The sequence below is a fragment of the Leucopleurus acutus genome (genome assembly GCF_964270905.1).
Source record: "Leucopleurus acutus genome assembly, chromosome: 2".
Lineage (NCBI taxonomy): Eukaryota > Metazoa > Chordata > Mammalia > Artiodactyla > Delphinidae > Leucopleurus > Leucopleurus acutus.
In genome coordinates, this window is record NC_139143.1 from 110,731,995 (window position 1) to 110,756,697 (window position 24,703).

The following is a 24,703-nucleotide window of genomic DNA, read 5'->3' on the forward strand; positions in this document are numbered from 1 at the left end:
ATGCCCTCACTAAATTCCCAGTTACCCTGAGACAGACAAACAGGCCATGTCACAGCACTGAGGCTTAGGACATTTGGCCCCTAGAGCAGTGGTACCCAGGCCTGGTTGCACACCGAGTCACCTGGGGAGCTTTTAAAAATTACAAGTGCCCCCCCCCCACCTTCATCCCATAGATTCTGATTAGTTGCCTTTAGCATTTTTAAAAGCTTCCCAGATCATTCTAATGTCCAGCCACGGTTGAGAATCACTGACCTACAACATAGGAGTTTGATTTACAGTCTCAATTTCTGTAGACCAAGCCCAATAATAATAGTAGTACCCAAACGCGCCTAAGGCTTCGAAGTACTTTGATTTGATCACCCCTAAGACCAGGATGCTATGCAGATGCATCCTGCCTGCCGTCCTCTTAATGAAGCCGGTGAGCGACCCCAGAGACTGCCAAGAGGAGCAAGTTCTGGCAGGAGACAGGCTTACCCAGGAGATAGTGTTGCCCCTACCTACCATCTTTTTGTTCCTGCTTGTCTCTGTGTGGGAAGACCTAACCGAGACAGGACACATCGGCCCCCAGCAAAGAGGACAAACACCCTATGTGGTGCCCTTGAAATGTGCTTTTCCAGCTGACAAATGTACTGAGTGGCTAAACATTTGTTTTTAATTACGAAAAAGGAAACCTAAAAGGAATTGCAGGCAGTAAGATGGGATTTTTCCTCCTGTACTCATCCTATTGTGTTTTTAGTAAAATAGCCCTGAGGCAGACACAGAAAGGCTCAGGGCAGAGCCTCCCCGACCTTCTCAGAGGGGCATGGGCCAGGCGGGAGGCAGGGGCAGGGGCCTCTCTGGGACGAGTCTGTTGTTGCAGCTGGTTGGCGAGCAGCCATGCTTAGGTCCAGCGCTGGGAATGCTGTGCCTTCCGTTCTCCTGGGCTATTTCTCACGCACACGTACACCAGCGTATAAATAAGGTTTTAGTAAATGCCAAGTTGGTGCTCACTAACAAATAGAGAGGGGCCATCTCAGCAAACCACCACACGGCTCCTGCCTCTGTCGTGTCAGGACCTGGGCGTGCGGGTGGAAGTGTAACCTCCAAACCAGACCGTGGAGCCAAGAGACTCAGAGAGGGGTGTTGGGGACTCAGCACCAACTGGGGCCAGCTGTGTTTTTCCTCAGCCCCTTGGAGATCAGAAGTGAGTGTTGTCATCCTCAAATAATCCAAATGCAGTACCCTCGCCTTACTCCACCCCACCCATCCCCATATGTGTCCTCGCGCCTGCGTGCCTGCACATGCACACGCACACGCACACACACGGGATGGCCAGTGACCTAGGTGGGCTGGGACGAAAACAGCAGCCAGCTGGCTGGATTTTCTCCGCGGAGGTTTAGCCCCTCTTGGTTTCATCTGGGTTGAGACAGTTTGAAAGAGCTTGTCTTCACCTGTGACCTTTTTGGGCTTCACGCCCCCAGCTTGAAACCCCACAGCTCAGACCTGGGTCCAAGGTACGGTGGCTGCCAACACTACCTGAAACGTTTCACACCTCATAAAAAATGGTGTGTCAGTTTCGGGTGAGGGGTTGGGCCATTTCCCATCTGATTTGGCCCAAGGCGTGCGTGGCCCTCCCCCTTCTCCCCCTCCTCCCCCTCCTCCCTCTGCGATCCTTCCTGTTTTCTCTCCGACTCTGGTGCACAGCTTTGAAATCTTGCTGAGAAGCGAATCTGTCCCTTCGGCTCTGCATGTTTATTTGTGGAAGTTCGGCGGGGAACTGAGGAGGTGCCAAGACCTGCCACATTGCTGGGAAATCTGCGTTCCCTCCCTTCCCCCTTCTCAATGGATGTTGATAGAGGAAATTTGGCCTCCCCGGCATTTTGGCCCATGGTTTTCCCCTTTGCAGTTGCTTCCAGTGTGACATGATTCAGCTTTCTTTCCTTTCCCTCAACTCCTACTCAGTCAAGGTTTTTCCTTTGCTGACTTCATTCTCCCCGTGTCTTTGTGACTGGGGGGTGGCTGAACATTGAGTTCCGCAGAAGAAAGGCCGGTCTTGGGGGTGCTTGCTACATGCTCTTTTCAACGTCCTGCTTTGTTCTTGGCTCTGCTCCCTAAATTCCTGAATCACTGGGAATAAATGTGGGTGGAGTGCCCCTGCCCAGTGCGAGCTGGCCATGGTTTCTGCTCTCTTGGATCATTCGTTGCAGTTTGTTAAATTTCAACTATGCGTTTCAGTTTTCAGGTGATCTTGCTGCGTCAAAATTCTCTGGAAAGGCCCCGTGTCTCCAGGGTTTTACCGTGAGGTCCCATTAATGACTTAATTTCATGATCTCTGTCCCTTCCGATTTCTGAATCTTTGGACTGTCAACTTTCTCCCACTTCTGTGTGGGGGGTTTAGGGAGGGAAGAGGAGAAAGGAGTGGTATCCAGTGCCAGCAGTGTGGAGGGAGGTGCAGCAGGGCTGCTGAGCGAAAGCAAAACCAAGTCAGCAGATAGGATTTTTTTGTTTTTTGAAACTTATTAAGCCACAGCAAGTATTAATTTACAGCATTAGTATTTGTTCTTCCTACATCTACAAAATTATGTGTCTATTAAATTTCAAAATTCTGGTGAACTGATTTTGATAAGGAAGAAATAAAAAGGAAATAGAAGAGAGGAGCATTAATGTACATTAAATATATATTAGGCCCATGGGCTTGACTGCCATTGGCCTGCCTCGGTTTCTTTTAGACTCCAGGCATGAATAGGCTAGGGCTTATTTTCATGCCAGATCAGATGCTGTTTTATGAATTTAAGAAGAAAATAAGACTGAGAGGTCAAAACTAAAGTCGCTTGGAACACAAACAGGCCCCTACAAAGACTGCTTCTAGGATAATGGGTCCTGGGGTTCTGGCCTTTACTCAGTAGCTGTAGACTGAGCACCAACATGTGAGGCATCCGGTTTTCTCCAAGGTAAACTGGTTTAAAGAAGGATTTTGGCCTCTGACATTTCTTATCTCTCCAGAACAGTAGTTCTTAATCTTTTTATGGATTAGAACTGCCTTTGAGAACCTGACAACAGCTCTAAACGTTTTCCCTAGAGAAATGGAAGTTCACACAGACACACAGAGGGTGGGGCTCTTGGAGCCTCTGAAGTCAGACCCCAAGTTAAGAGCTTTTGCGTTAAAATTTCTTTCCTACTTACCATTAATATATGTCCTTTCCTAAAGGCTCTCAATATAGCCACAGATTCTTCCTTAACTCTCCTTATGAAGTAATCAGCTTCTCCCCTGAGCACAGGACCCAGTAGTGCGAGGACCAGAGGGTGGGCAGCCAACTGGGGCCCACAGAGATCTCCTGGTGGTCAGGGACTGGGTCCTGGATCTGCACTGGCTCCTTTCTTGCTGTCATGTAAAAGGAACTCAGCCGCTCCATCTGTAAAACTGAGATAGCAAAACCTATTCCATGTATCTCATGGGATCCAGTGGTGAAATTCACATTAGAGAAGAGTTGGAAAAGTGCTTTGAAACAGAAAGCATTTTTACTCTTACAAAAACTAGAATGCAGCTGCTTTGTGGAAGGCCCCACTGTGCCCCGCCCCCATTGCTCCACTCCCAGAAGCCTCCTCCTCAAACACTTACGTGGGACATTCTCCTTCCTCCGACCCTCAGACTAGTAAGAGGTCTATCTCATGGGGTCGTCTTTTGACTTCCCATAGATTCCAAAACCAATTTTGCTTTCATCAACCACAAATACCAAGACTGAAGTCACCTCAGAGAGAAAAAGGCCCAGTTTCTGTTGAGCCAAAAAAAGTCCCATAACTTGTCTGTTCAAGAGCCCACCCTCTCGTTCAGACTCTCTGCCCCCTCCAGTCCTGGGAAACAGCATGTCTCTGTGACCTCTCCCGGTAGAGACAGTTTGGCATTTCCCCCCTGCTCTGAGTGATTTAGTCTGAATTCTCCACTCATGACGCATTTCCTGGTACTCAGGGTGTCCCCTCCTGGTTGCCCCCTCACCACTGAAGCTGGCTTCCTCTCTTTTCATCTGATGCTTCACAACTGTCAGGTTGCAGCAGACATGCTTCAAATCTACATTCCTCCAGTTGCCTAGCAACAACTTCCCTACCGGATAAATCTGGATTTCCTGTAGCGGCCCACAATTAAACACAGTGGGCCCCTCACTGTCTGTCCACCGTTTCATCTGTTCTTCACCTCTGTCTGGGTGCTTCAAAGGCAGCAGCTCATCCCTTACTCCAGAGCCTTCCACCAGCTCCCAGAGGCCGCATTATCCCTATAAAGACACTTTTAACCCAAGGCTACCTATTTACCCTTGTGTTAGATAGACCCTCAACTTAGAAATCAATACTGTTTTCCAGATGGCCTTCTTTGAATCAGAGAAAGTAAAACAAAAATTTCAACTAATAAAACATTCCTTTTGTGTGCTGGCAGAGTGACATCTGTTTGATTAACCCATTGGATCCAAAGCAACAGCAAGAATTGCTCAAATAAGACTTTTTTAGTAGCTAATATGCCTTATTCTGCCTTAAGAAAAAATACTACACAGTCCCAAAGGACAGACATGTATCTTGTCCCTTGGGAACCCAGAGACCACCTCATGTAGCCAGAATCTTCTTGGCTACTGGCTAGGACCTTGTATCCATTTCTTAAGTACTGGATCAAGGCCCAGGGACCCCTCAAATCAACCATAGCTGATGGGAGATGATAGAGACATACCTTTTCAAGAGCCCTATTTGTATATCCAACCTTCCTTCCTTACAAGGTCTAATCAGACCTTGAACTTGGGTTGGCAGTGCTGAGGCCAGTTGTGACATGGAAGGGTTACCTGTTGTTTGGGAAATTAAGAGAACTTATTTGGCATAGGAAGCAGTGGGGTGTGTGTGTGTGTGTGTGTGTGTGTGTGTGTGTGTGCGTGCGTGCGTGTGTGAGTGATGATATTTGCCATTTTGGTCTGTGACCTTTTTTCCAGAAATGGTTTCACATTTCCATTCAAATAAATTTATAGTCCCTTCCGGTTCTTTTGGCAGGAACAGTCCATGTGACTTTGAATAGATAACAGGAGAGGGAGCCCTGGGAAATTTATTTTATAATTTATGGCAACATCAGTCAGACAGTTGGTGACCAGATACGTATGAAGTGTCCCCTGAGGGGACGGGCACTGTTCTGAGATGTAGTTGTTATCTAAAATGAAAGTGTGAGTATAAGACCTTCATTATTTACCATCTCCACTGGAAAGAGCTAGGAGAGGCATTGCAGCTATGGTACCTGGCACTCAGCTGGAACTCAGTAAATATTTGTATAATGAATATTATTAAATTATTAACAAGACTGAAAAAGAAAATGGTAACCAGACACACAAATGCATCTCAAGTAGTTGTTCCTCCTGTTCCCTCTTCCCCAAATTTCTGGTTTTGTTCTTGTCTGGCTGTCTCTCCAGTCTCTCTTGCCATCTCTCCTTACATTCCTCCCTCCACCTGGAATTCCTGGTCCTCCCGTTCTGTCCATAATTACTGCCCTCATCCTCATGATCATCACCTCCTCTTCTTTCAAACATTAGCCAAGTGTCACCTTTCCCGTCCCCAGGTGGAACTGACCACCCCCTTCCGGTAAGTCACCATCATACCTTGTAAAAACATCTCTCATGAAATGTAAAATCACAATAGACTCCGTCTCTTTTCCACTAGAGTATATTTCTTTTCTCATTAATGAATGCAACACGTATTTATGGAGCATTTGCTGTGTACCATACCCTGAAGATACAAAAACAAAATAAAGCATATTCTTATGCTTAATGAGTTTACAGTGTAGTAGAAAGACAAATATCTTAAAAAAATAATAGCAAACCAATATAAAAGTGATAAATAAATGTACTGAAGATTATAGGAGCAGCTAGGAGGGGCATCTACCCCATGGAGAAGGAGGGCAGGAAGAGCATGACGGTGGGGGAAAGAAGGCTTTCTGGAGAGGGTGAGGTGATTTCACATGAGTTGACTATGGCCAGTAGGGGTAGGGTGAGGATGGGGTGGAATGGGGGAGGTTGGCTGTCTTATCTATTAGGCCCTAAAATGATAGGCATAGTATCTAAGGGAAAAAGGGTTTGCAGAGGCCTACAAAAATGTTTAAGAATTGAAAATTAAAAATTATGGCTCTGAAATACAAAGAAAAAGCTTTAGAATTAAAATTAATAAACATTAAATCGAATGTTTAAGAAACGTAATATTCAACTTTCTGGTTAAATTTAATATTCATGAAATTTTAAATTAAAAAAGCTGTTTTATAGTTCAGGTTTTCTCCCTTTACAAACATTCCTAAGTATTTGCAATGATTGCTGAGAAATTGTACCAGATCATTCATTTAACGAGTTAGTCAAGGTCAAATAATTTCAAAAGCAAATTAAGAACCTTAAAAAATTATCTATCTATCTATCTATCTATCTATCTATCTATCTACCTATCTATATCAATATATAGATATAGGTACATATAGCTATAGATAGAGACACAGGTGCTTTTAATGTGTTGAATTTGAGGCAGGATGGAATTTTAAGGACAGAGTGTGCCTAGAGCCTATGGAGATGAAGGAGAGGGGATGGAAAGAAGATGTCCACTTAGGCAAAACATAGGCAAGGATAATCTCTAGCCCACAGTCAAGTGAGGAAAACAGACAACAAACTCACAAAGAAGAGAAAGTAATTAAAAGGGGTAGGAGCTGTGACTGATTGATTGCAGTCCAATCTCTCTGGACACATGAGTGTGACAGTTGCTTATTTTCTGTGCCTCTGGGTTTCTAGTCCCTCTAGGTACCTCCCATTGTCTAGGACCCTGGTTGTTTTTCTCTGCACAGCTTCTTTAGACTCCATTCCTTGATTCCAGCTTCTTCCTAAGGCGGTCTTTCAGATATCTCTTTGCTCCCCTCTCTGCAATCTGAAGGCTCATCCTGCTCCAAACTCAGACCCAGCACCAGCTCCTAAATCACCAGGCTGGGGATTTTGACAGTGGGTTGGGAATGGGGAAGCATCAGTGATGACTCTCAGGCTTCCAGCTCTGGTGAGTGGGCAGGAGGCAGTGCCACCAATTGAGGAAGGGCATCCAGGAACAGAAGCTGGTTTGGGAGAAGACGACGTGATCAGTTTAGGACAAGTTGGAGTTATGCAAATGTCCAACAGACAATTGAGGGATGGAGATGCAGATTTAGAAGTCATCAACAAAAAGGGAGCAGATTAAATGAGAGAGGGAATGAAAAAACCCAGAGAGAGTGTACAGAATGAGAAGAGCGAGGGTATGGAGGTCGAGAATCTCAGCATATAAGGGGAAAGTAGAGGCTGAAGAGCTTGTGGGCTAGGCAGGGGGGGAACAGAGAAAACCAGGTGAGATGAGTGTCATGAAGGTAAAGAACATGACCAAAAGTGTCAAGAGCAGAGAGGTCTGAAAAGACAAGAACCAAAAGCATCCATTAGACTTTAAAACTGGGAATTCTAGTGAAAGCACCTTGGTAGGATGATGCGGGTGGAAGACTGGGAAGTGTTGGTGAGGAAATGAATCACTGAATGTGAACTGTTCTTTCAAGAAATGTGGGAATAAGGGGTGGAGGAGGGAAGACCCTCCCGCAAGTAAGAGAGAATTCTTCCTGCCTTACTGACTTTGATATGGGACATTGATGTTTTTTTCTGCCTTTGGACTCAAACTGAAATACCAACTCTTTGTGTGTCTCCAGCCTGCCAACTCACCCTGCAGATCTTGGGATATGCCAGCTTCCATAACTGCATGAGCCAATTTCTTATAATAAACCTCTTCCTATTTATATACATCCTATTGGATCTGTTTCTCTGGGGAACCCTAACTAATACACTGCCCTTAATGAGCATACCATTTCATGGAGTATCAGGCATAGAAACACTTATAGTCAATCTGCTTCTTGCTATAATGTAAGTATTCATTCATTCATCATATTCAATATGTGCCTGAATGTCTACTATGTGCCTAGCACACAGACACAGTTCCTGTCTATATGGAGCTTAGAGTCTAATAAGAGAGACAGATAACACATAAACAGTAGAATAATCACCAGTGGTGCAGAGCACAAGGAAGGAAGTAAAGAGGACACCTAAAAAGAACATAACAGGGCAAGGGCAAGCAAAGAAGCATAGAAAAAGACGTATCATCTAACTCTACCATGGGGACGCTGTCTTTCACATAAATAGTGGTATCAGGAATGAGACTTGAAGGATGAAGAAAACTTTACCAGGCAGAGAAGGCGGGGAGGGGGAACAATGTGCAGAGCCAGGAGGCATGAGAAAGGGACCAACACTTTAGGAAATGTAGAATGAAGTCTGGATGCTGGAAGAGAAGCAAGAGAGAAGGCTAGAGAGGGAGCCAAGCACCAGCTCACAAGAGTCCAGGTGTGTCCAGCATGGGTATTGACCTTCTTTCCTGGAGGCAGTAGGGAGCCATGGAGGATCTTTGTGCAGGAGAAGTGACATGATTGGATTGGCCTGTTGGGTAACTCAGGCTATAGTGTGGAGGGTACATTGGAAGGAGGGAGACTAGGGGCAAGGAGACAGGAAGAAGGCTGTTCTGATAAAATGTTCTGAGACAGAAGCAAGGAGAGCCTGAGCAAAGGCAGTCTAGTGAGGAAGGAAAAAATAGAGGAGAGAATATTGACTGATTCGTTCATTCGTTCATTTATTTATGCATGCAAAAAAAACTTTTTGAAAAATTTGTTATAGAAATAACGATAAAAGTAGAGAGAAAAATATAATGAACTCCCTTGTACCCATCACCCAGGTTCAACTATTATGAACATTTGGCTATTCCTGTTTCTTCTGTTCCTTTTTTTCCCTGAAGTCTCTTTTTTTTTTTAACATCTTTATTGGGGTATAATTACTTTACAACGGTGTGTTAGTTTCTGCTTTATAACAAAGTGAATCAGTTATACATATACATATGTTCCCATATCTCTTCCCTCTTGCATCTCCCTCCATCCCACCCTCCCTATCCCACCCCTCCAGGCGGTCACAGAGCACCGAGCCGATATCACTGTGCCATGCGGCTGCTTCCCACTAGCTATCTACCTTACGTCTGTTAGTGTATATATGTCCATGCCTCTCTCTCGCCCTGTCAGAGCTCACCCTTCCCCCTCCCCATATCCTCAAGTCCGTTATCCAGTAGTTCTGTGTCTTTATTCCTGTCTTACCCCTAGGTTCTTCATGACATTTTTTTTTCTTAAATTCCATATATATGTGTTAGCATACGGTATTTGTCTTTCTCTTTCTGACTTACTTCACTCTGTATGACAGACTCTAGGTCCATCCACCTCACTAGAAATAGCTCAGTTTCGTTTCTTTTTATGGCTGAGTAATATTCCATTGTATATATGTGCCACATCTTCTTTATCCATTCATCCGATGATGGGCACTTAGGTTGTTTCCATCTCCGGGCTATTGTAAATAGAGCTGCAATGAACATTTTGGTACATGACTCTTTTTGAATTATGGTTTTCTCAGGGTATATGCCCGGTAGTGGGATTGCTGGGTCATATGGTAGTTCTATTTGTAGCTTTTTAAGGAACCTCCATACTGTTCTCCATAGTGGCTGTACCAATTCACATTCCCACCAGCAGCGCAGGAGTGTTCCCTTTTCTCCACACCCTCTCCAGCATTTATTGTTTCTAGATTTTTTGATGATGGCCATTCTGACTGGTGTGAGATGATATCTCATTGTAGTTTTGATTTGCATTTCTCTAATGATTAATGATGTTGAGCATTCTTTCATGTGTTTCTTGGCAATCTGTATATCTTCTTTGGAGAAATGTCTATTTAGTTCTTCTGCCCATTTTTGGATTGGGTTGTTTGTTTTTTTGTTATTGAGCTGCATGAGCTGCTTGTAAATTTGGGAGATGAATCCTTTGTCAGTTGCTTCATTTGCAAATATTATCTCCCATTCTGAGGGTTGTCTTTTGGTCTTGTTTATGGTTTCTTTTGCTGTGCAAAAGCTTTGAAGTTTCATTAGGTCCCATTTGTTTATTTTTGTTTTTATTTCCATTTCTCTAGGAGGTGGGTCAAAAAGGATCTTGCTGTGATTTATGTCATAGAGTGTTCTGCCTATGTTTTCCTCTAAGAGTTTGATAGTTTCTGGCCTTACATTTAGGTCTTTAATCCATTTTGAGCTTATTTTTGTGTATGGTGTTAGGGAGTGATCTAATCTCATGCTTTTACATGTACCTGTCCAGTTTTCCCAGCACCACTTATTGAAGAGGCTGTCCTTTCTCCACTGTACATTCCTGCCTCCTTTATCAAAGATAAAGTGACCATATGTGCGTGGGTTTATCTCTGGGCTTTCTATCCCGTTCCATTGATCTATATTTCTGTTTTTGTGCCACTACCATACTGTCTTGATTACTGTAGCTTTGTAGTATAGTCTGAAATCAGGAAGCCTGATTCCTCCAGCTCTTTTTTTCATTCTCAAGTTTGCTTTGGCTATTCGGGGTCCTTTGTGTTTCCATACAAATTGTGAAATTTTTTGTTCTAGTTCTGTGAAAAATGCCAGTGGTAGTTTGATAGGGATTGCATTGAATCTATAGATTGCTTTGGGTACTAGAGTCATTTTCACAATATTGATTCTTCCAATCCACGAACATGGTATCTCTCCATCTACTTGTATCATCTTTAATTTCTTTCATCAGTGTCTTATAATTTTCTGCATACAGGTCTTTTGTCTCCTTAGGTAGGTATATTCCTAGATATTTTATTCTTTATGTTGCAGTGGTAAGTGGGAGAGGTTTCTTGATTTCACTTTCAGATTTTTCATCATTAGTGTATAGGAATGCCAGAGATTTCTGTGCATCAATTTTGTATCCTGCTACTTTACCAGATTCGTTGATTAGCTCTAGTAGTTTTCTGGTAGCATCTTTAGGATTCTCTATGTATAATATCATGAAATCTGCAAACGGTGACAATTTTACTTCTTCTTTTCCGATTTGGATTCCTTTTATTTCCTTTTCTTCTCTGATTGCTGTGGCTAAAACTTCCACAACTATGTTGAATAAGAGTGGTGAGAGTTCCGGGAAGATGGCAGAAGAGTAAGACGCGGAGATCACCTTCCTCTCCACAGATACACCAGAAATACATCTACGCGTGGAACAACTCCTACGGCCCACCTACTGAACGCTGGCAGAAGACCTCAGACCTCCCAAAAGGCAAGGAACCCCCCACGTACCTGGTTAGGGCAAAAGAAAAAACTAAACAGAGACAAAAGAATAGGGACGGGTCCTGCACCAGCGGGAGAGAGCTGTGAAGGAGGAAAAGTGTCCACACACTAGGAGCCCCTTCGCGGGTGGAGACTTCGGGAGGCGGAGTGGGGGAGCTTGGGAGCCGCGGAGGAGAGCACAGCAACAGGGGTGCGGAGGGCAAAGCGGAGAGATTCCAGCGCAGAGGATCGGGCCGACCGGCACTCACCAGCCGAGAGGCTTGTCTGCTCACCCGCCGGGGCGGGCGGGACTGGGAGCTGAGGCTCCGGCTTTTGTCGGAGCGCCGGGAGAGGACTGAGGTTGGCGGCGTGAACACAGCCTGCAGGGCGTTGGTGCGCCGCGGCTGGCCGGGAGAGAGTCTGGGGAGGGGTCTGGACCTGCCGAAGAGGCAAGAGACTTTTACGTCCCTCTTTGTTTCCTGGTGCACGAGGAGGGGGGATTGGGAACGCTGCTTGGGAGAGCTCCGGAGACGGGCGCGAGCCGCGGCTAAGAGTGCGGAGCCGAGAGACGGACATGGGACGCTAAGGCCGCTGCTGCCGCCGCCAGGAGGCCTGTGTGCGAGCGCAGGTCACTAGCCACACGCCCTTCCGGGGAGCCTGTGCAGCCCGCCGCTGCCGGGGTCCCGGGATCCGGGGACGGCTCCCCCGGGAGAGCGCACGGCGCGCCTCAGGCTGCAGCGTCACGCCGGCCTCTGCCGCTGCAGGCCCGCCCTGCACTCCGTGACCCTCCCTACCCCCCGGCCTGGGTGAGCCAGAGCCTCCGAATCAGCGGCTCCTTTAACCCTGTCCTGTCTGAGCAAAGAACAGACGCCCTCCGGCGACCTACACGCACAGGCGGGGCCAAATCCAAAGCTGAGCCCCTGGGAACTGTGAGAACAAAGAAGAGAAAGGGAAATCTCTTCCAGCAGCCTCAGAAGCAGCGGATTAAAGCTCCACAATCAACTTGATATACCCTGCATCTGTGGAATACCTGAATAGACAACGAATCATCCCAAATTAAGGAGCCCTGTGGATGAAAGGCTCTTGGTGCTGCAGCCAGGACTCAGTGCTGTGCCTGTGAGGTGGGAGAGCCAACTTCAGGACACTGGTCCACAAGAGGCCTCCCAGCTGCACATAATATCAAACAGCAAAAATCTCCGAGAGATCTCCATCTCAATGCCAGCACCCAGCTTCACTCAACGACCAGCAAGCTACAGTGCTGGACATCCTATGCCAAACAACTAGCAAGACAGGAACACAACCCCACCCATTAGCAGAGAGGCTGCCCAAAATCATAATAAGTCTACAGACACCCCAAAACACACCACCAGACGTGGACCTGCCCACCAGAAAGACAAGATCCAGCCTCATCCACCAGAACACAGGCACTAGTCCCCTCCACCAGGAAGCCTACACAACCCACTGAACCAACCTTAGCCACTGGGGACAGACACAAAAAACAACAGGAACTACGAACCTTCAGCCTGCAAAAAAAAAAAAAAGGAGACCCCAAACACAGTAAGATAAGCAAAATGAAAAGACAGAAAAACACACAGCAGATGAAGGAGCAAGATAAAAACCCACCAGACCTAACAAATGAAGAGGAAATAGGCAGTCTACCTGAAAAAGAATTCAGAATAATGATAGTAAGGTTGATCCGAAATCTTGGAGATAGAATGGACAATAGAATGGACAAATTGCAAGAATCAGTTAACAAGGACCTAGAAGAACTAAAGATGAAACAAGCAACGATGAACAACACAATAAATGAAATTAAAAGTACTCTAGATGGGATCAATAGCAGAATAACTGAGGCAGAAGAACGGATAAGTGACCTGGAAGATAAAATAGTGGAAATAACTACTGCAGAGCAGAATAGAGAAAAAAGAATGAAAAGAACTGAGGACAGTCTCAGAGACCTCTGGGACAACATTAAACGCACCAACATTCGAATTATAGGGGTTCCAGAAGAAGAAGAGAAAAAGAAAGGGACTGAGAAAATATTTGAAGAGATTATAGTTGAAAACTTCCCTAATATGGGAAAGGAAATAGTTAATCAAGTCCAGGAAGCACAGAGAGTCCCATACAGGATAAATCCAAGGAGAAATACGCCAAGACACATATTAATCAAACTGTCAAAAATTAAATACAAAGAAAACATATTAAAAGCAGCAAGGGAAAAACAACAAATAACACACAAGGGAATCCCCATAAGGTTAACAGCTGATCTTTCAGCAGAAACTCTGCAAGCCAGAAGGGAGTGGCAGGACATATTGAAAGTGTTGAAGGAGAAAAACCTGCAACCAAGATTACTCTACCCAGCAAGGATCTCATTCAGATTTGATGGAGAAATTAAAACCTTTACAGACAAGCAAAAGCTGAGAGAGTTCAGCACCACCAAACCAGCTCTACAACAACTGCTAAAGGAACTTCTCTAGGCAAGAAACACAAAAGAAGGAAAGGACCTACAATAACAAACCCAAAACAATGAAGAAAATGGGAATAGGAACACACATATCGATAATTACCTTAAATGTAAATGGACTAAATGCTCCCACCAAAAGACACAGATTGGCTGAATGGATACAAAAACAAGACCCATATATTTGCTGTCTACAAGAGACCCACTTCAGACCTAGAGCCACATACAGACTGAAAGTAAGGGGATGGAAAAAGGTATTTCATGCAAGTGGAAACCAAAAGAAAGCTGGAGTAGCAATTCTCATATCAGACAAAATAGACTTTAAAACAAAGACTATTAGAAGAGACAAAGAAGGACACTACATAATGATCAAGGGATCAATCCAAGAGGAAGATATAACAATTGTAAATATTTATGCACCCAACATAGGTGCACCTCAATACATAAGGCAAATACTGACAACGATAAAAGGGGAAATCGACAGTAACACATTCATAGTTGGGGACTTTAACACCCCACTTTCACCAATGGACAGATCATCCAAAATGAAAATAAATAAGGAAACACAAGCTTTAAATGATACATTAAACGAGATGGAGTTAATTGATATTTATAGGACATTCCATCCAAAAACAACAGAATACACATTTTTCTCAAGTGCTCATGGAATATTCTCCAGGATAGATCATATCTTGGGTCACAAATCAAGCCTTGGTAAATTTAAGAAAATTGAAATTGTATCAAGTATCTTTTCTGACCACAACGCCATGAGACTAGATATCAATTACAGGAAAAGATCTGTAAAAAATACAAACACATGGAGGCTAAACAATACACTACTTAATAATGAAGTGATCACTGAAGAAATCAAAGAGGAAATCAAAAAATACCTAGAAACAAATGACAATGGAGACACAACGACCCAAAACCTGTGGGATGCAGCAAAAGCAGTTCTAAGAGGGAAGTTTATAGCAATAAAATCCTACCTTAAGAAACAGGAAACATCTCAAATAAACAACCTAACCTTGCACCTAAAGCAATTAGAGAAAGAAGAACAAAAAAAAACCCAAAGTTAGCAGAAGGAAAGAAATTATAAAAATCAGATCAGAAGTAAATGAAAAAGAAATGAAGGAAACGATAGCAAAGATCAATAAAACTAAAAGCTGGTTCTTTGAGAAGATAAACAAAATTGATAAACCATTAGCCAGACTCATCAAGAAAAAAAGGGAGAAGACTCAAATCAATAGAATTAGAAATGAAAAAGGAAAAGTAACAACTGACACTGCAGAAATACAAAAGATCATGAGAGATTACTAAAAGCAACTCTATGCCAGTAACATGGACAACCTGGAAGAAATGGACAAATTCTTAGAAATGCACAACCGGCTGAGACTGAATCAGGAAGAAATAGAAAATATGAACAGACCAATCACAAGCACTGAAATTGAAACTGTGATTAAAAATCTTCCAATAAACAAAAGCCCAGGACCAGATGGCTTCACAGGTGAATTCTATCAAACATTTAGAGAAGAGCTAACACCTATCCGTCTCAAACTCTTCCAAAATATAGGAGAGGGAGGCACACTCCCAAATTCCTTCTACGAGGCCACCATCACCTTGAAACCAAAACCAGACAAGGATGTTACGAAGAAAGAAAACTACAGGCCAATATCACTGATGAACATAGATGCAAAAATTCTCAACAAATACTAGCAAACAAAATCCAACAGCACATTAAAAGGATCATACACCATGATCAAGTGGGGGTTATTCCAGGAATGCAAGGATTCTTCAATATACGCAAATCAATCAACGTGATACACCATATTAAAAAATTGAAGGAAGAAAACCATATGGTCATCTCAATAGATGCAGAGAAAGCTTTCGACAAAATTCAACACCCATTTATGATAAAAACCATCCAGAAAGTAGGCATAGAGGGAACATTCCTCAACATAATAAAGGCCATATATGACAAACCCACAGCCAATATCGTCCTCAATGGTGAAAAACTGAAAGCATTTCCACTAAGATCAGGAGCAAGACAAGGTTGCCCACTCTCACCACTCTTATTCAACATAGTTTTGGAAGTTTTAGCCACAGCAATCAGAGAAGAAAAGGAAATAAAAGGAATCCAAATCGGAAAAGAAGAAGTAAAGTTGTCACTGTTTGCAGATGACATGATCCTATACATAGAGAACCCTAAAGATGCTACCAGAAAACTACTAGAGCTAATCAATGAATTTGGTAAAGTGGCAGGATACAAAATTAATGCACAGAAATCTCTGGCATTCCTATATACTAATGATGAAAAATCTGAAAGTGAAATCAAGAAAACACTCCCATTTACCATTGCAACAAAAAGAATAAAATATCTAGGAATAAACCTACCTAAGGAGACAAAAGATCTGTATGCAGAAAATTATAAGACACTGATGAAAGAAATTAAAGATGATACAAATAGATGGGGAGATATACCATGTTCTTGGATTGGAAGAATCAACATTGTGAAAATGACTCTACTACCGAAAGCAATCTATAGATTCAATGCAATCCCTATCAAACTACTACTGGCATTTTTCACAGAACTAGAACAAAAAATTTTGCAATTTGTATGGAAACACAAAAGACCCCGAATAGCCAAAGCAATCTTGAGAACGAAAGAAGGAACTGGAGGAATCAGGCTCCCAGACTTCAGACTATACTACAAAGCTACAGTTATCAAGACGGTATGGTACTGGCACAAAAACAGAAAGATAGATCAATGGAACAGGATAGAAAGCCCAGAGATAAACCCACGCACATATGGTCACCTTATCTTTGACAAAGGAGGCAGAAATGTACAGTGGAGAAAGGACAGCCTATTCAATAAGTGGTGCTGGGAAAACTGGACAGCTACATGTAAAAGTATGAAATTAGATCACTCCCTAACACCGTACACAAAAATGAGCTCAAAATGGATTAAAGACCTAAATGTAAGGCCAGAAACTATCAAACTCTTAGAGGAAAACATAGGCAGAACACTCTATGACATAAATCACAGCAAGGTCCTTTTTGACCCACCTCCTAGAGAAATGGAAATAAAAACAAGAGTAAACAAATGGGACCTAATGAAACTTAAAAGCTTTTGCGCAGCAAAGGAAACCATAAAGAAGACCAAAAGACAACCCTCAGAATGGGAGAAAATATTTGCAAATGAAGCAACTGACAAAGGATTGATCTCCAAAATTTATAAGCAGCTCATGCAGCTTAATAACAAAAAAACAAACAACCCAATCCAAAAATGGGCAGAAGACCTAAATAGACATTTCTCCAAAGAAGATATACAGAGTGCCAACAAACACATGAAAGAATGCTCAACATCACTAATCATGAGAGAAATGCAAATCAAAACTACAATGAGATATCATCTCACACCAGTCAGAATGGCCATCATCAAAAAATCTAGAAACAATAAATGCTGGAGAGGGTGTGGAGAAAAGGGAACCCTCTTACACTGTTGGTGGGAATGTAAATTGATACAGCCACTGTGGAGAACAGTATGGAGGTTCCTTAAAAAGCTACAAATAGAACTACCATATGACCCAGCAATCCCACTACTGGGCATATACCCTGAGAAAACCATAATTCAAAAAGAGTCATGTACCAAAATGTTCATTGCAGCTTTATTTACAATAGCCCAGAGATGGAAACAACCTAAGTGTCCATCATCGGATGAATGGATAAAGAAGATGTGGCACATATATACAGTGGAATATTACTCAGCCATAAAAAGAGATGAAATTGAGCTATTTGTAATGAGGTGGATAGACCTAGAGTCTGTCATACAGAGTGAAGTAAGTCAGAAAGAGAGAGACAAATACCGTATGCTAACACATATATATGGAATTAAAAAAAAAAAATGTCATGAAAAACCTAGGGGTGAAACAGGAATAAAGACACAGACTTACTAGAGAATGGACTTGAGGCTATGGGGAGGGGGAAGGGTAAACGGTGACAAAGCGATAAAGAGGCATGGACATATATACACTACCAAACGTAAGGTAGATAGCTAGTGGGAAGCAGCCGCATAGCACAGGGAGATCAGCTCGGTGCTTTGTGACCGCCTGGAGGGGTGGGATAGGGAGGGTGGGAGGGAGGGAGACGCAAGCGGGAAGAGATATGGGAATATATGTATATATATAACTGATTCATTTTGTTGTGAAGCTGAAACTAACATACCATTGTAAAGCAATTATACTCCAATAAAGATGTTAAAAAAAAAAAAAAAAAGAGTGGTGAGAGTGGGCAACCTTGTCTTGTTCCTGATCTTAGTGGAAATGCTTTCAGTTTTTCACCATTGAGGATGATGTTGGCTGTGGGCTTGTCATATATGGCCTTTATTATGTTGAGGAATGTTCCCTCTATGCCTACTTTCTTCAGGGTTTTTATCATAAATGGGTGTTGAATTTTGTCAAAAGCTTTCTCTGCATCTATTGAGATGATCATATGGTTTTTCTCCTTTAATTTTTTAATATGGTGTATCACGTTGATTGATTTGCGTATATTGAAGAATCCTTGCATTCCTGGAATAACCCCCACTTGATCATGGTGTATGATCCTTTTAATGTGCTGTTGGATTTTGTTTGCTAGTATTTTGTTGAGGATTTTTGCATCTACGTTCATCAGTGATATTGGCCTGTAGTTTTCTTTCTTTGTGACATCCTTGTCTGGTTTTGGTATCAAGGTGATGGTGGCCTCGTAGAAGGAATTTGGGAGTGTTCCTCCCTCTCCTATATTTTGGAAGAGTTTGAGAAGGATAGGTGTTAGCTCTTCTCTAAATGTTTGATAGAATTCGCCTGTGAAGCCATCTGGTCCTGGGCTTTTGTTTATTGGAAGATTTTTAATCACAGTTTCAATTTCAGTGCTTGTGATTGGTCTGTTCATATTTTCTATTTCTTCCTGATTCAGTCTCAGCCGGTTGTGCATTTCTAAGAATTTGTCCATTTCTTCCAGGTTGTCCATTTTATTGGCATAGAGTTGCTTGTAGTAATCTCTCATGATCTTTTTTTATTTCTGCAGTGTCAGTTGTTACTTCTCCTTTTTCATTTCTCATTCTATTGATTTGAGTCTTCTCACTTTTTTCCTTGATGAGTCTGGCTAATGGTTTATCAATTTTGTTTATCTTCTCAAAGAAACAGCCTTTAGTTTTATTGATCTTTGCTATCGTTTCCTTCATTTCTTTTTCATTTGTTTCTGATCTGATTTTTATGATTTCTTTCCTTCTGCTAGCTTTGGGGATTTTTTGTTCTTCTTTCTCTAATTGCTTGAGGTGCAAGGTTAGGTTGTTTATTCAAGATGTTTCCTGCTTCTTAAGGTGGGCTTGTATTGCTATAAACTTCCCCCTTAGAACTGCTTTTGCTGCATCCCATAGGTTTTGGGTCGTCGTGTCTCCATTGTCATTTGGTTCTAGGTATTTTTTTATTTCCTCTTTGATTTCTTCAGTGATCACTTCGTTATTAAGTAGTGTATTGTTTAGCCTCCATGTGTTTGTATTTTTTACAGATCTTCTCCTGTAATTGATACCTAGTCTCATGGCGTTGTGGTCGGAAAAGATACTTGATACAATTTCAATTTTCTTATATTTGCCAAAGCTTGATATGTGACCCAAGATATGATCTATCCTGGAGAACGTTCCATGAGCACTTGAGAAAAATGTGTATTCTGTTGTTTTTGGATGGAGTGTCCTATAAATATCCATTAAGTCCATCTTTTTTAATGTATCATTTAAAGCTTGTGTTTCCTTATTTATTTTCATTTTGGAATATGTGCCCATTGGTGAAAGTGGGGTGTTAAAGTCCCCAACTATGAATGTGTTACTGTCGATTTCCCCTTTTATGTCTGTTAGTATTTGCCTTATGTATTGAGGTGCTCCTATGTTGGGTGCATAAATATTTACAATTGTTATATCTTCTTCTTGGATCGATCCCTTGATCATTATGTAGTGTCCTTCTTTGTCCTTTCTAATAGTCTTTATTTTAAAGTCTATTTTGTCTGATATGAGAATTGCTACTCCAGCTTTCTTTTGGTTTCCATTTGCATGGAATATCTTTTTCCATCCCCTTACTTTCAGTCTGTATGTGTCTCTAGGTCTGAAGTGGGTCTCTTGTAGACAGCATATATAAGGGTCTTGTTTTTGTATCCATTCAGCCAATCTGTGTCTTTTCGTGGGAGCATTTAGTCCATTTACATTTAAGGTAATTATCGATATGTATATTCCTATTCCCACTTTCTAAATTGTTTTGGGTTTCTTATTATAGGTCTTTTCCTTCTCTTGTGTTTCTTGTCTAGAGAAGTTCCTTTAGCATTTGTTGTAAAGCTGGTTTGGTGGTGCTGAACTCTCTCAGCTTTTGCTTGTCTGTAAAGGTTTTAATTTCTCTATCAAATCTGAATGAGATCCTTGCTGGGTAGAGTAATCTTGGTTGCAGGTGTTCCTCCTTCATCACTTTCAGTATGTCCTGCCAGTCCCTTCTGGCTTGCAGGGTTTCTACTGAGAGATCAGCTGTTAACCTTATGGGGATTCCCTTGTGTGTTATTTGTTGTTTTTCCCTTGCTGCTTTTAATATGTTTTCTTTGTATTTAATTTTTGACAGTTTGATTAATATGTGTCTTGGTGTATTTCTCCTTAGATATATCCTGTATGGGACTCTCTGTGCTTCCTGGACTTGATTAACTATTTCCTTTCCCATATTAGGGAAGTTTTCAACTATAATCTCTTCAAATATTTTCTCAGTCCCTTTCTTTTCCTCTTCTTCTTCTGGGACCCCTATAATTCGAATGTTGGTGCATTTAATGTTGTCCCAGAGGTCTCTGAGACTGTCCTCAGTTCTTTTCATTCTTTTTTCTCTATTCTGCTCTGCAGTAGTTATTTCCACTATTTTATCTTCCAGGTCACTTATCCGTTCTTCTGCCTCAGTTATTCTGCTATTGATCCCATCTAGAGTACTTTTAATTTCATTTATTGTGTTGTTCATCACTGCTTGTTTCATCTTTATTTCTTCTAGGTTCTTGTTAAATGTTTCTTGCATTTTGTCCATTCTATTTCCAAGATTTTGGATCATCCTTACTATCATTATTCTGAATTCTTTTTCAGGTAGAGTGCCTATTTCCTCTTCATATGTTAGGTCTGGTGCATTTTTATCTTGCTCCTTCATCTGCTGTGTGTTTTTCTGTCTTCTCATTTTGCTTATCTTACTGTGTTTGGGGTCTCCTTTTTGCAGGCTGCAGGTTCGTAGTTCCCGTTGTTTTTGATGTGTGTCTCCAGTGGCTAAGGTTGGTTCAGTGGGTTGTGTAGGCTTCCTGGTGGAGGGGACTAGTGCCTGTGTTCTGGTGGATGAGGCTGGATCTTGTCTCTCTAGTGGGCAGGTCCACGTCTGGTGGTGTGTTTTGGGGTGTCTGTGGACTTATTATGATTTTAGGCAGCCTCTCTGCTAATGGATGGGGTTGTGTTCCTCTTTTGCTCGTTGTTTGGCATAGGTTGTCCAGCACTGTAGCTTGCTGGTCGTTGAGTGAAGCTGGGTGCTGGTGTTAAGATGGAGGTCTCTGGGAGATTTTTGCCGTTTGATATTATGTGTAGCTGGGAGGTCTCTTGCTGACCAGTGTCCTGAAGTTGGCTCTCCCACCTCAGAGGCAGAGCCCTGACTCCTGGCTGGAGCACCAAGCGCCTTTCATCCACACGGCTCAGAATAAAAGGGAGAAAAAGTAGAGAGAATTAGTCGAAGTATGAAGAAAGAAAGAAAGAAAGAAAGAGGAAGGAAGGAAGGAAGGAGAAAAGAAGGCAAGAAGGAAAGAAAGGAGGGAGATTGGGAGGAAGGAAGGAAGGAAAAAAGACAGAAAGAAAGAAGATACAGTAAAATAAAATAAAGTAAAATAAAGTTATTGAATTAAAAAATAATTATTTAGAAAAAAAAAGAGGGACGGATAGAACCTTAGGATAAATGTTGGAAGCAAAGCTATACAGACAAAATCTTACACAGAAGCATACACATACACACTCACAAAGAGAGGTAAAGGGGAAAAAATCATAAATCTTGCTCTCAAAGTCCATCTCCTCAATTTGGGATGATTCGTTGTCTAAAGGAGGGAAGGAAGGAAGGAAAGAAAGAAAGAAAGAAAAAAAGAAAGAAAGGAAATAATAAAGTTATTAAAATTATTAAGAAAAAAAATTTAAAAAAAACACAATAGACGGATAGACCCCTAGGACAAATGGTGGAAGCAAAAGTATACAGAGAAAATCTCACACAGAAGCATACACATACACACTCACAAAAAGAGGAAAAGGGGAAAAAATCATAGATCTTGCTCTCGAAGTCCACCTCCTCAATTTGGGATGATTCGTTGTCTATTCATGTATTCCACAGATGCAGGGTACATCAAGTTGATTGTGGAGCTTTAATCCGCTGCTTCTGAGGCTGCTGGGAGAGATTTCCCTTTCTCTTCTTTGTTCTCACAGCTCCCAGGGGCTCAGCTTCGGATTTGGCCCCGCCTTTGCGTGTAGGTCGCTGGAGGGCGTCTGTTTTTTGCTCAGACAGGACGGTGTTAAACGAGCCGCTGATTCGGGGGCTCTGGCGCACTCAGGCCGGGATGGGGGAGGGAGGGGCACTGCGTGCGGGGCGGGCCTGCGGCGGTAGAGGCCGGCGTGACGTTGCACCAGCCTGAGGCCCGCCGTGCGTTCTCCCGGGGAAGTTGTCTCTGCATCCCGGGAACCTGGCAGTGGCGGGCTGCACAGGCTCCGCGGAAGGGGGGTGTGGAGAGTGACCTGTGCCCCTTGGTGGCGGCAGCAGCAGCCTTAGCGTCTCCCGCCCGTCTCTGGGGTCCGCGCTTTTAGCCCCGGCTTGCGCCCGTCTCTGGAGCTCCTTTAAGCAGCGCTCTTAAACCCCTCTCCTCGCGCACCAGGAAAGAAAGAGGGAAGAAAAAGTCTCTTGCGTCTTCGGTAGGTCCAGACTTTTCCCCGGACTGCCTCCCGGCTAGCCGTGGTGCACTAACCCCTTCAGGCTATGTTCAAGCCGCCAACCCCAGTCCTCTCCCTGCGCTCCGACCGACCGACCGAAACCCGAGCCTCAGCTCGCAGCCCCGCCCGCCCCTGCGGGTGAGCAGACAAGCCTCTCGGGCTGGTGAGTGCCGGTCGGCCCTGATCCTCTGTGCGGGAGTCTCCCCGCTTTGCCCTCCGCACCCCTGTTGCTGTGCTCTCCTCCGCGGCTTCGAAGCTCCCCCTTCCGCCTCCCGCAGTCTCCGCCCGCGAAGGGGCTTCCTAGTGTGTGGAAACTTTTCCTCCTTCACGGCTCCCTCCCACTGGTGCAGGTGCCGTCCCTATTCTTTTGTCTCTGTTTTTTCTTTTTTCTTTTGCCCTACCCAGGTACGTGGGGGAGTTTCTTGCCTTTTGGGAGGTCTGAGGTCTTCTGCCGGCATTCAGTAGATGTTCTGTAGGAGTTGTTACACGTGTAGATGTATTCCTGTTGTATCTGTGGGGAGGAAGGTGATCTCCACGTCCTACTCTTCCGCCATCTTCCTCTAAACCTCCCTGAAGTCTTTTAAAGCAAACCACAGACAACATTTCATCCTCACATATTTCCCTATGTATCTCTAACGTAAAAACTTACTTGTTTTAACAAAACCACAGTGCTATGATCACACCCAACAAAATTAACATTAATTCCTCAATATTACCAAATACCCAGTTATGTTCACTTTCCCTCTGATCGTTACAGCTGGTTTGTTCAGATTAAAATAAAAAAATATAAGGTCCACAATGGCATTTTAATTGATGTGTATCTTAGATCCCCTTTCATCTGTGACAGATCTTATTGGAGATAGCTAGGAGGGAGAGTCAACAGGACTGAGTGATATCTTGCCATTGGCACACATTTTTACCTGCTGGCTTCCTCCCTTCCTACCTGTTCTTCTTGGCAATTAAAGCGCTTTGCCCAACATACACTGAAGCTATTTTCAAGGAGTTTGAAAAGTAGTCATGGCAAGACCAAAGCCTAGGCCCAGTGTTAAGGTTAAGGAAAGAAGACTCTTCTCAGGGGGTATAGTTTCACTGGTGGCTTTGCTGCTCCTTCCTCTAGAAAATTCTCCACCTGTCTGCTTTGTAGCTCTCATATGTAACAAAGCCTTTCATATTACAGTTAGAAAGTAAGCCTGAAATGTTGATGCTCCAAGAGTGTACGTACACTTATTCTTCAGTTCAGAGTCAGAGAGAGTACGAGGGCTCCTGCACCTACAGCCAGGAGAGAGTGGAGCAGGACCACAGCTAGAAATAGGAGCCTGGGCTGCTCAAAGCCTAACTCCACCTGCTCCTCTTCTCTGCCGCAGCTGGATCAGTACACCCATCATTTAGGAGAGCCACACTGGCAAATAAAAAGGCAAGGCTTGTGGCTTGTGGTCCATAAATGCATGAATCAGAATTATATGTTGAGCTTGTTAAAATGAAGATTCCTCTCCAGGCCTATTCAAGATGCACACTTGAGTTTGAAAATCACAATCTTAAAAGTTAGAATTCAGTCCTAAAAAACAGAGGTTCGGTGATTCAATCATTTTTGAAACTATGAAGAATGAAGTTATTCATTCAGGACTTGCACTTGATTTCCGGAAAACAAGGTGTTCACCTCAGGCTCTGGGACTTGGAGCCAGCAAGCTTGTGAACTTCCACGTTCCCCACCGCGGTGGAAAACGCACAAACAGCTCTGCATCGCCGCGTGGGCCTGGGGTCACCAGAACACTGGCATCACTTAGAGAATCGATTGCAAGGGAACTTCTCTCTCTTTAAGGCTGCCAATCGCAGCTTTAAAAAGAAAGGTTCTGGAGTTGGCCGAATCTTCCATAAGAGTGGTGCTGAACAGAGGAAGAGACACAACCTGTCTGGAAAGGACATAAGGGGACAACAATGACAAGGAAGCCTGAGGTGAACAGGTGGGCACCCTCTGCACGTGGCCTTCCTTTACACCCCAGCAGCTGTGCTCTGTCTTCCTTCCTCCAGGAGCCTTGTCTGGTGTTGCTAAACCAGCAATCAGAATCACTTTTGTGATTGCCTAGCTCAACAGGGCT

At 43.2% G+C, this 24,703-nt stretch overlaps 1 protein-coding gene across 1 annotated transcript in view; it reads left to right on the forward strand.

Moving 5' to 3' along the window:
* Positions 1-24,703, forward strand: part of ABCA4 (ATP binding cassette subfamily A member 4) — a gene marked incomplete at both ends in the record, with an annotated part of 141,703 nt that overhangs the window by 24,574 nt on the left and 92,426 nt on the right. The gene's annotated exons all lie outside the window — the stretch shown is intronic.